This window comes from Lissotriton vulgaris, chromosome 3_1, assembly GCF_964263255.1.
Source record: "Lissotriton vulgaris chromosome 3_1, aLisVul1.2, whole genome shotgun sequence".
Taxonomy (NCBI): domain Eukaryota; kingdom Metazoa; phylum Chordata; class Amphibia; order Caudata; family Salamandridae; genus Lissotriton; species Lissotriton vulgaris.
The window spans coordinates 1,334,111,880-1,334,124,291 of NC_141689.1; the positions used below are offsets into that span (position 1 = coordinate 1,334,111,880).

The window sequence follows — 12,412 nt, forward strand, 5'->3', positions numbered from 1 at the left end:
AATCTTTCACTCTTTTATCCCTCTACGATCCTTTTCAAAAGTCCCCTGGGGGTGGCAGGTTCTGCACTCTCTTCTCCCCCAGGGGACTTTTTCACTCTCACATCTGCCCATCTTCTGCCATTCTCAGAGGCTGACTTTTAGCAACAGTGACAGACGAGCAGACGCCAGCCAAAGCAACCGTCCCCCTGCAAACGTAAACAAATAAAAAAAATATACATAGCAAAATTACATAAAAAAATTACATTACATGAAAGCACGGGCAGAGGAGAGCAGGGTCATTTGTTTCCACACAAGTGACACATTTATATCTGCAAGTGGATTAGCTACTCAAAGCCAGTTAGAACCTTAACTGTTGTTTTGCTTCCAAGCAACGTCATATACAGAGAAAGAAAATAAAATATAGGAAAGAAATATCCAGTCGTCTGCGGTAGAAAAGGCGCTTTTCAACCCTCATACTCCCTTATGCAGCCCTGTTGCGGGGGTGTTACCCCCAGTAGCTGTGGCCATGCAAAAGCACCTCTGTGTTTCAAGATTCCCAGCATAATCTCAGTATGTTAATGTAAAGGTGACTTTGTCAGTTGCATGTTCAGAAGAAACCATCATACAATAGGCATGGCCACTGGAATTATGCGTCAGGAGAAGGATTATGTAGCAGGGTTGAGTAAATTGCGTGGTAAGAAAAGGCAAATTATGTCATATTATGTTATGAACTGCTACTCCTGCTTGGTGTTCTCTGGAGGACGGAGTGCCAGACAGGAGTGTATTGGGTGGCCTGGAAAAGGTGCCCGATGAAAAGGAGCCAAGCTAAAGTATCTGATAAAGGAGGCAAGTCAAAGTGCCTGGAGAAAAGAAGTAAACTAAAGTGCCTAGGGAAGGTGGAAAAACAGGAAAGACTCTGGTGGGGGTGGAAGATGGCAAGAGGAGAAACTTGGGTAGCCGCGAGGGACAAGGAGCTGGATGAGGGAGCCTGAGGGAGATGGGGGATAAATGCGAGACAGTCAGGTGGCCTGGTGAGGAGGCATGCAGGAGCATGGGCGTCCTCAGAAATATTTCCAGGGGGGGCTAACCTGGCAAATGAAGGGGCGTGGCTAATGTTAATTAATAGGGGCTGGGCTAAAATGGCAGACAATCAGGATCGGGTAATGCTCAGGCCAAGCTGAGAAAAACAAGCATTAGCATAGCCAATAGGTCTGGCCTTTGGGACCTTATAAGTATTTAGTTATGCAGCAGGTCCCAAAGGCGAGATCTATTGGCTATGCCAATGTTTGTTGTTATATCTGGGCATGTTGATAGGCTAGGGGACTGGGTCTCGATGTCGGGTTGGGAGCACAGCAATGACCTACTCAATTTGAATGCATCGGTAATATAACCGGAGGCATGAAATGAAAGGTTAACTACCAGGAATAACAGGAAGGTAGAAAGTTAGACTGGTTAGAAAGGTAAGGCGGGGTAGAGGCAGGCATGGTGGTGAGGGGAGAATCAGATGCATGCTAGGAGAGCGCTGTGAGGGTGGGAGGCGAAATGGGAAGAGGCACTGAAAGGTGGGTCGGGTAAAGACCGTAGTGAGGCAAACAGAAGGGTAGCGTGGGTTGAAGGGTAGACAAAGAAGTGAGGTGTAGAAGAAAAAGATTCAGGATTAGAGACAGGTAAATCAAAGATGGAGATGGGTGAATAATGCAGCCGTAGAACATGAGAGGGCCAGTTAGAGGGAGGGTGAGGTATGTCAGAGACAGGTGGAGACAGCTGAGGAAGAGGGAATAATAAAGACTGAGGTAGACCGGTGAGGTAGAGGGGTGCGGTGATATAAAGGAAGTGCAGAGATGTGTCCGAGAGATGTTACTGAAGAGGAAAAGAAGTAGAGGTATTGGGAAAGGAGTAAGGTACTAAGAGAAGTAAGGGGGCGAACCGAGATAGAACGAGTGGAAGGGGAGAGAACACGTAGAAGATGAATGGCAGGGGAACGTGAGCGATCAGGCAGTGAGTGTGAGGAGTGTGATACAGAGAGATATGTGGCAGTGAGCGCGAGGTGTGGGGTTGTATTGCTTTGCCCACTTGCGTAATCTGAACCTACGCACACCGCTTACTCACATAGAAACTCCAACACTCCTCTGGAGGTGAAAATGAGCTTTATTAATATTGTAGGCAAAGGTAATAAGTCACTGAAGCTAATAAATTCTTAGGCACCGAGTGAAAGGCAATAAACAATGAATACACCACACTATATACATAAATATGAAATTGTGAATACAGGTATATAAACAGTTAATGTACAAAGCACCTCACCAGATTCATTTGCAGCACCGGAGACTTCAACATCCCAGGCCAAGCACTGAACACCAAGTCGGGAACCCATAGACCGTGGCTCAGGGAGTAATCTCTTCGGGCACCTCAGTTGTCTCGCGAGTGCGTCCACTCCAAGACTGAGTTCCTGAGCTCCACCCCACAGACACTGCTTTTTATAGTTTAAATCAACATGTTCGAGAAGCCTCTAGCAGGCGCTCTCGCCCATCTATTTACAGGTGCTGGCCCCATCTCTGCATCAGCCCCACCCAGACAGACCTGGCCAGATTCTGTTTGGGCTGTGCCGAGGCAGAAGACATTCCTTTCCCTATCTCTCTGGCCTTGGAGCTTTGCACGGCCATCCTCCCTCTGTCCTAGAATGCACGAAAAACACGCTGAAGGTACAACATAACCTCACGAGATGCCTCGCATCAGCTTGTACTGGTTTACGTGAAAAACATGTTTATGTTACTGCTGAAGTGTAACTACAGGTCAAGGCAGCACAAAATTGAAGTGTGATGCAACTAAATGGAAGATCAGAGTATTGCATGGAATCGAGGTCAATATGTGATTAAGCACGTGTAAAATGGCAAATGCAGTACATTCCATCCCTTGACCTTCGATTCACCCATCATACCCCATTGGCCTAAATACCATGGATCTGGGACTGAAAAGGGAGAGAAGATTAGGAATGCATTGAATGCAACAACATAATGAGATAAAAACACAAATAATAACCATAATAACACCCAAGATATACCGAAGCTGTCCAAAATTAGGCAGCCACCCAAACAACCAATCCCACCATCCTTGGTTAACGTCTTGGGTAACCCCTTTCACTAAATCTTTCAAAGCATTAATATGTGCATGGATAGACGTAGAATGATCAGATAAATTAAAAAAACAGAGCCCATCAAAGTCCTCGCAACCGGGGTTATGTTTTAGCAGCAAATAGTCCACAGCTGCCCTATTTTGCAAAACCGCTTTTCTTGTTCCTTGAACATTTAATAATAATTCAGCTAAAGCGGCAGAAGTATGATTGAGATTCTTCACAATTGAACAGGCAAGCTTAGAAATTGTTTTGGCATTATATACGGACAGTCCTGGCACTCCTACAATGGAAAGAGCCAAACTAGTATATTCTGTTCTAGAAAGCAAATCAATATCGGAGTCACAATCCTCAAGTAATTGAATAGCGGCTCTAGAAGAGCGAATACGTGTAACAAAATGCATGGGAAAAAGCATAAGACTTAATCGTGATAAGGCACAAGGTCCTTCAGTTATGTTGGCTGGTATGTAAGTGTATGAAATATTACCACACAAGAACAACCATCCTTTAGGTAATTTCACATGGTTAACATGGCTAGCGGCTAATACTGTGTGATTGCAAACCATATAATTGGTAACATTACTACAAAAACTGTCATGTCGTGACTGGCATTATGTTTGTTGATCAGGGGTCAATTGTTTGCTTTTCTCTAGTTTCAATTGGCCACATTTGCCAATTTGGGCAGGGTCACAAGTTAGTTGATAGCAAACATCTCCAGTAGAGATATTGTAGGTAACAATATTTGTCATGTTCCTCCAGAGGCTATCTGTAACCTCCGGCCAAAAGCGACAGTACTCATAAAGACTTAGATGTGTTTGAATATCCATTTCCTCCATTACCCCATCAAAGTTTGTTTGGTTGAAAATGTGCAGAAGCACCTGTGCAGGGGTAGGTACGGCAACAAGACACGTTGATATATCAGCTGAACTTTGAAGATTTCTCATACAGAAGTGGAAAGTGTTCAGCACATTCCCGGCCAAGTAGGTCCAGATGTTATATGGTTGCTGCAACAATGCTGTCATCCGACTCGGCGGTTGATCCCCTTCGGCATCCCCAGGCCCTCCCGGACCCCTCTGGACACGCCCAAACACCGACCACACAGCGCAAGCATTGCAGCGGCAAGCCATACTGTGATCTAGAAACAGAAAACAAACTGGTATAATCACTCTCGCAAATAACATTTTTCAGCAGGTACATTTTCCCACTTTTCCTGTTCGGGTTTCATGATGACTAGGATGTTATCCTTGCCCATAGCGATCAATTCTGCAGGTTCAGGAGGTTTGTTTGGGGACTCCACCCACAATTTTGCCCCTGGGTTCTTGTCAGTAGATCCAAACCCACCCTTTCCTCGCACAGTTAGAAGGGCTGGGGCTGTCCCTTTCATGACATTTCCTCCATAAACCGGCATGATGACCATTTGGGCAACACGGTCACCGGGTTGCACAATCAGATTATTTTTTCCACTGTTCAATAGGATAACTTTGATCTCCCCCTGGTAATCGGCATCGACAACCCCTCCCAAAACCTGGATGCCTTTAAGGGCAAGCCCAGATCGAGGAGCGATTAGCCCGAAATGCTCTGGGGGAATTTGAACTCCAATTCCTGTCTCAATCAAGGTAATGTCTCGTGGTTGCAATCAATAGAGTTTCAAGGCATGTAAATCAAGACCGGCAGCTTCTAGTGTGGCACGATATGGAGCCAAAGCTCCAGAAACTGTCTCCCAATACAGAATCGTGTTTGTGGCCACAAGGAGCTTAATCTGCAAAGCTGGGATCAACATGCGCATCAAAGGAGTCTATGCATCAGCAAGGGGTCGGTTGTTCAAAATCTGCAATGCATCAGACAAGTGATCCCTCCACCCCTTCAATGACCTATCAGATAGCTTTTTCAACTGCTCTTTCAGCAAACCATTCATTCTCTCAATCAAACCTGCTGCCTGTGGGTAATAGGGTATGTGATAGATCCACTCAATGTTATGCTGTACACAAAAATCTTGCACCATCTTTCCTTTAAAGTGTGACCCATTGTCACTTTGGACCTGCAATGAATTTCCGTTTTAAAAGATCAACAAATTCAACGTTTTCAGAGTGTTAGACTGGGTTGCTCTCTTGCATGGAAAGGCAATGAGATAGCCAGCATAGGTATCCACCACCATGCAGGCATACTGACATCCTCGACTCATTGGCATCGGCCTGATGGAATCAATTTGCCATATTTGCCCTGGTAACTTCCCTCTGCCTATCTGGCTTCTCACTACCTGTGGAACTGGTCTGTGCTGAGTATGCTGACAGACAGGACAGTGAATGATTGCAGTCTTAATTAAATCTAGGGGAATATACATCCCTCTACTTACAGCCCACCCCTAGTGGCTCGCTCGCCCAAATGTCCACTTTTCTGGTGCACCCATTTAGCCATGCCCACCAAGTCAGATTCCTGGGTCTCCACCTCAGCTTCATGAATCTTCGCTTCTTGGTCTGCAAAGCAATTGCACCAACGCTCTAGTGAGTCATTCGGGCAATGAGCATCAACATGATACACTGTAACTGCACTCTGGGACAACAGTTCCCAAATTTCCTGCCACAACTCCTTTCCCCAGACCTCCCTGTTGTGAATCATCCAATTGTGAGCATGCCATGTGGGAAGCCAAGTGGCTAACCCATTGCCCTAGACCATGAATCAGTGTAAATGTGACATGTATCAGGGAGCTCTTGCTTTAACGCCTGGTAAACATCATACAATTCAGCAAACTGACTACTTCTTCCCTCTCCAGTAGTTGACCACAACTTTTTGGTCATCGGGTTATATGACACTGCCTTCCAATGTCTCTTGGTCCCCACATATCTGGCTGAGCCATCTGTAAACCACACATGCTTTTTGTCCTCCGCGGACAACTCTGAAAAAGGCCCACCCCATTTCACCAGGGACTCTCGCACTTTTGGTACCTCTTGCAACATTTCTGCATCTGCTACAGGAGTCAGTGCCACTTGCTCATGCAGCACGGCGGTACCCTTAGGACGAACTCGTGCTCTGTCTTGTATGTACCACTTCCACTTTATGACGCTAGCCTCCTGTGCATGCCCAATCCTGTGTGTCTTGGGCGAGCTCATCACCCATTGCATGATAGGTATCTCAGGTCTCAAAAACACATTGTGCCCTAGGGTCAACTGCTCGGTATCCACCAGAGCCCAATAACATGCCAACAACTGCTTCTCAAAAGGAGTGTACCGCTCTCTAGCATCAGGTTATTTCTTTGTCCAAAACCCTAGGGGCAAATTCTGTCTCCCCTGCTTTTGCCACAGGCTCCAGGTTGCATATTGACAGTTACATTTAAATCAATGCTTCCCTCTCGTATGGGCCATAAATTCAAGGCACGCTGTATAGCCTCCTTCGCTGACTCAAACGCCTTTTGCTGTGCCTCCCCCCACTCAAACTCATGCTTCTTCCGCGTAACCTTGTACAGAGGGGCCAAAATCTGACTCAAATGGGGAATGTGCTGTCTCCAAAAACCAAACAATCCAATGAAACGCTGCTCTTCCTTCCTGTTTTTTGGCACTGCAAACTCTTTGATCCCTTTGCCTCACTTGTGGCAGCTCTTCCCTGTGTCCCTGATGCCCCTGAATTCCTAAAAACTTCACACTTTGAGAGAGTCCCTGCACCTTCTCGGGGTTAATCACCCACCCTTTGCTTTGCAAGTGCGCTACCACTCTGTCTAGTTGAGCCTGCACCTGTTCTTGGGTCTCTCCTTGAATCAACACATCATCAATGTAATGACAAAGTTGGACTCCAGAAATTATTGACACCTCGTCCAAATGCTCTGCCACCAGCCGGTGACAGATCGTGGGACTATGTAAATACCCCATAGGCAGAGATTGAAACGAGTACTGCCTACCATTCCATGAGAACGCGAATTGTTCCTGGCACTCAGGGGCAATTGGAATTGTGAAAAAAGCATTGGCAATATCAAGTGCTACATACCATGTCCCATTGTGTTTCTGAATTTTCTCAATCGAAGTGATGGTGTCTGGGACCACGGCTGTCAACGGGGGCGTATGCTTATTAAGCTCGCAATAATCAACTGTCATGCACCAGCTGCCGTCAGGTTTGCGCAAGGGCCACAAGGGGTTATTCCACGCCGTGGTAATCGGTCTCACCACCCCCGCCTCCACCAAGTCCCGAATGGATGCGGTAATCTCATCATGTCCCCCTGAAATCCTGTACTGCTTTATGTGAACCACTTTTGTTGCTTGGGGCACCTTCACTGGGGGAATCTTCAAGCGCCCCACACTCACAGCAGCTACCGAGAAGTACTGCTTTGACCCAAACTGATAGCATCCGTCATCTAAGTATAGGGTCATACCTTTCAGAATGTCAATGCCAATAATGTACTCGGGAATAGGCACAATCAAAACAGTGTATGCTCTCTTGGGAAGTCTGCCTATTTTCATTTGAATTACAGTTTGCACTGCTGGTGTTTCCTGTCTTCCCAAGTAATATAGTAAAATATTGTCCTTTAAATTTTCGTGGATTGCCATGTATCAATGTGGCCTCCGCTCTGGTGTCTACCAAAGCCCGCACCTCCTGAACGTTTCTATTTTTCCAATAGATCTCAACCCTCACATGTGGTCTATTATCTTTGTGAGCCCATCCCTGTACCGAAGCTTGGCCAATTTCCTAATCTAATTTTCGCCTGCGCAGGTCTGCATCTGCCCGGCGCAGGTCCCGGCGCAGATCTGAATACAATGTTGAGTAACCCTCAGGGAACAACTCCTCCTCTTCCCGGTCCCCATCTGAATCTGTGCAATCTCGGTCCCAACCTTTCTCTTTTGTCACTCTCACATGAGATTCCCTCTCCCTCTCTCTCTCTTGACCTGCTTTTTCAGGCTTCTCCTCAGGCTCTGCATCCCTGCGACTCACTTTCTTGTTATCTTTTCTATTCACATGCCTACTCCCCTCCTTCCTATCCAGTCCTCGCTTACGGTACATTTCCCACATGCTTTTGTTCTCAATACCATCAATCTCACTCCTTGACACCCCATCCTTTAACAGCGCCAAAAACATATCACGTCTGGTCACTTGGTTGTTATCAGTGCGGGACTCTGAGCGCGAAGCCCTGTCTGGCTTGGCCCATTCCCCAAGCTCTCCCAGCTCACAGACTGCCTCGACTACTTCTCCTATGGTATTACCGGTTTGATTAATTAACAAAGTCATTATCACAGCTTTGTATGCAGGGGGCGCCAAACAAATGATTTTGTTCCACATTGACACAGTCATTAACTGACACATCAAATTATGCGCCTCACCTACAAGAACAGCTAGCTTCATCCCCTCCTCCATAATTCTTTGTGATGCATCTCTTAGGGTGAACCATGGTTTTTCATTCCCAGGCCAATCTGAATCTGTGGGGTACCTGTGGCCACACCCCTAGGCAGCTAACTGCAACCGAGTAGTTTGATCATCACCATGGAAAGTCCAAACGTATCCCTGCACAGTGGGATCAGTACTGAGAGTACAAAATTTGGCAGCATCCCCCTCGTCTAACATGACCTCAGAAGCGCCGTGATCATAGAGGTGCACCATCCAAGCTAATAGCGTCTCGCCAGGCTTCTGTCCAAACCTCACTAAAAGATCACTTATTTCTTGCTGTGTAAAATCCTCCAAACTATTTAACATTACTCCATCCGGGTTCCCTGGAGCGATTTGAAGTTTCCGTCTTAGAATGGGCTGTGCTTCCACTCTCTTAGCAATTTTTCCTTCCTCGTCCTTTCCCTCCCCCTGCAAGGGATGCTCTCCTTCTGAGGAGAATTCTGACGATTCCCAGAAGTTTGGAGTCCCAATTTGATGGGTCACAATCTAAGCCTGCTTTCGCAATCGCTAAATGGACTTTCCGTTTACTCACTCTCCCCCTTCCTTTTCTTGTATCTGTATTCAGCAACACAGACTGCAGCCCGCTCTGCTATCGTCTGATATGTTTCTAACTTATCTTGTAATAACTTATTCTGACAGGAAAGCATTGTAGAAATATTCTTAGCTTCAACTAGTTGTTTTTCTAAACTGAACTGTTCCCGCTGCAGAGATAAACATTTGTCAAAAACTTGACGGTAGGCATGTAATAAAACCCAACCTCTGCGACCCACTGTACATAATTCTTTACTTTTCTCCACAGGAACCTTCTGTAAACAATTTAAAACATCTTCTGGCATTGCTTCGCCCAGACAGTCAAACCAGCTCTCACTTAATCCTGAGCTTTTTGAATACTCACCCGCCAGCACGGAGTACGGCGTCGCCTCCCATCCAGGAATTTGCATGGGAGCTAAAGGGATTTCAATCGGTGCCAAAGAACCAAAACCACCTTTCGTCTTTTTAAACATGTTCCTCACCGCGTAATTTACGAATCCTGCCACCGACTAAGCCAAAATGTATTGCTTTGCCCACTTGCGTAATCTGAACCTACGCACACCACTTACTCACACAGAAACTCCAACACTCCTCTGGAAGTGAAAATGAGCTTTATTAATATTGTAGGCAAAGGCAATAAGTCATTGAAGCTAATAAATTCTTAGGCACCGAGTGAAAGGCAATAAACAATGAATACACCACACTATATACATAAATATGAAACTGTGAATACAGGCATATAAACAGTTAATGTACAAAGCACCTCACCAGATTCATTTGCAGCACCGGAGACTTCAACATCCCTGCCCAAGCACTGAACACCAAGTCTGGAACCCATAGACCGGGGCTCAGGGAGTAATCTCTTCGGGCACCAAAGTTGTCCCGCGAGTGCGTCCACTCCAAGACTGAGTTCCTGAGCTCCACCCCACAGACACCGCTTTTTATAGTTTAAATCAACATGTTCGAGAAGCCTCTAGTAGGCGCTCTCGCCCATCTATTCACAGGTGCTGACCCCATCTCTTTATCAGCCCCACCCAGACAGACCTGGCCAGATTCTGTTTGGGCTGTGGCGAAGCAGAAGACATTCCTTTCCCGATCTCTCCGGCCTTGGAGCTTTGCACGGCCATCCTCCCTCTGTCCTAGAGATAAGCATAGAATGTACGAAAAACACGCTGAAGGTACAACATAACCTCATGAGGCATCCTCACGAGATGCCTCGCACCAGCTTGTACTGGTTTACGTGAATAATATGTTTGTTACTGCTGAAGTGTAACTACAGGTCAAGAAAGCACAAAATGGAAGTGCGATGCAACAAAATGGAAGATCAGAGCATTGCATTCAATTGAGGTCAACATGTGATTTAGCACATGTAAAATGGCAAATGCAGTACAGGGGTACAGAGGGATATGTTGTGGCAGTGAGCACGAGGTGTCGGGTACAGAGGGGTATGTTGTGGCAGTGAGCACGAGGTGTGGGGTACAGAGGGATATAAGGCAGTGAGCGTAAGGTGTGTGGTACAGAGGGATATAAGGCAGTGAGCAAGAGGTGTGGGGTACAGAGGGATTTTAGGCAGTGAACGGCGGGAGTGGGGTACAGAGGGATATAAGGCAGTGGAACGCAGGGTCGGGACGTCCTGCCAGACATGATAGGGTGCATACTGGCAGATAGATATGTTATTTACACAAGAGGTCTACGTTTTAGTGGGATCTGAAATCCGGGCTATGCTGCAACCTCAATTTTTGACTTGGGAGGATAATGCAAAGACCCCCCTCCTACCCCAATCACCCCATCACCCCGCCCCAAGAACTTCATTCAGAAGACCCCTTGCTATCAGGCTACACAGTGTTAAAAGGAGATCTTGGTGTCCAGACCTAGTTTGCCACTTCCCCTTAGGATGCAGCCTGCACTTTCACCTATGGCTGGTTAAGGAAAGGACTGCACGAACCAGAATGCCATTGAGCACGAGTTTGAAGGGGGTGGGTGTATTTCCGCACCACCTCTAGCAGTGGTGATGTCAAGTGGCTCTCGAGGCAGAGCCTGTTCCGTTTCATGACTGCAATGAGCTGTCGCGCTGCCAGCAATTAATGGCTGATGAAGACCCAGTCTCTGTGCGTCATGGAGTTTAGATTGGTGGGTTGTATGCCAAGTATTCTAGTGGGGTAAAGGCCCAGGACAGGGAAGCCTATAATGTCCTTGATATGCCCCAGAATCGCCTTCCAGTATGTGGAAATTACTCTACTTTAACACCACACATGACAAAGGTTCCTTCACCCTCTCCGCAGCGCCAGCGCGGAGGAGAGACATCTGGGTAAATTGGAGACAGATGGGCTGGCATACGGTAGCACTGGAACATCAGCTTGTATACAATCTCACACGACGAGAGGCTACGGTAGATTTTAGGGATATCTCGCCACAGTGCTTCCCACTGTTCAGGAGAGATTTCCCCTGAGATAGTGTTGTGCCATGTGGATTGGTACTTATGTGTGCAAGTCAGGAGTGACTGTTGTAGCACCCGATAGGTATTGGATATTAGCCATCGAAGGTACAGACAAGTTTCTAGAAGGGATTGTGTGGGCGAACAACTGCTGGGTAGACTTCGAGATGCAGGGCCCAGTGCCGCCGCCCATGATATTCATCGCTTTACTTAAAGTCTTTTTATTGATAAGCACAAAAAGTATATAACAATTGTGACTCTCTTCTATTTCTTCATGGTGTGTCTTTTATATTGACACAATTTTTGGTGTTTGTTTATAATTTTTGTGTCTATGGGTATCTTCTTCTCGCTTACTTTTCTTTGTTCATCCTTTTCTTGGAGTTACTTTTTCTTTACTTAGTAATTCTCACGGGTTTCATGGTGGAGGTAATTTGCGTTATAACTTGGCTCTCCATTGTATGGGGATTATAATTGGGTATAAATTTATTGTTACAGCCCTGAAGAAGTCATTGGGTAAATGTCCCTGACGAAACACGTGTTGGCGTTGTGGCTGTTATGTTCTGTTTCATGACTGTACTGCTGTACCCACAAGTCTTCATGAACAATTTTGGATTGTGAAAATAAAAAATAAGGACTTTTTTCATACTTTGGATGGATAGATATGGACACTGATTCTTTGAACAGATATTATCTGTAAACATTCACAGATACATGTACTTTTGTGCTCAGGGAATCCTACATGTTTGTTCTATTGTGACAATAATTATTTGGTAATTGTTGTCCCTTGACAGCGGTGGGTGGTAGCTGTCTTTGGTTCCCTTGATGCCACTTTAAAAAATTTTTTCTAATTATTATAGGCGACTTGGGCTATGCGCTGGTAATACCTCACCACCTTCTTTTCAGATTGTTCTATATAACAATGCTTAGACAGGGTGTGGTATACAATCATAAAATGCAGTTTGCATTTACAGTGT

At 46.0% G+C, this 12,412-nt stretch overlaps 1 protein-coding gene and 1 pseudogene across 2 annotated transcripts in view; one reads left to right on the forward strand and one right to left on the reverse strand.

Moving 5' to 3' along the window:
- Positions 1 to 12,412, forward strand: part of IDUA (alpha-L-iduronidase) — a 2,362,715-nt gene that overhangs the window by 158,629 nt on the left and 2,191,674 nt on the right. The gene's annotated exons all lie outside the window — the stretch shown is intronic.
- Positions 2,188 to 9,895, reverse strand: LOC147727838 (uncharacterized; annotated as a pseudogene). Its single transcript, XR_015309521.1, has 2 exons — positions 9,773 to 9,895; positions 2,188 to 4,244 (listed from the first exon to the last, which is right to left on the reverse strand). The product of XR_015309521.1 is annotated as an uncharacterized LOC147727838 (transcript).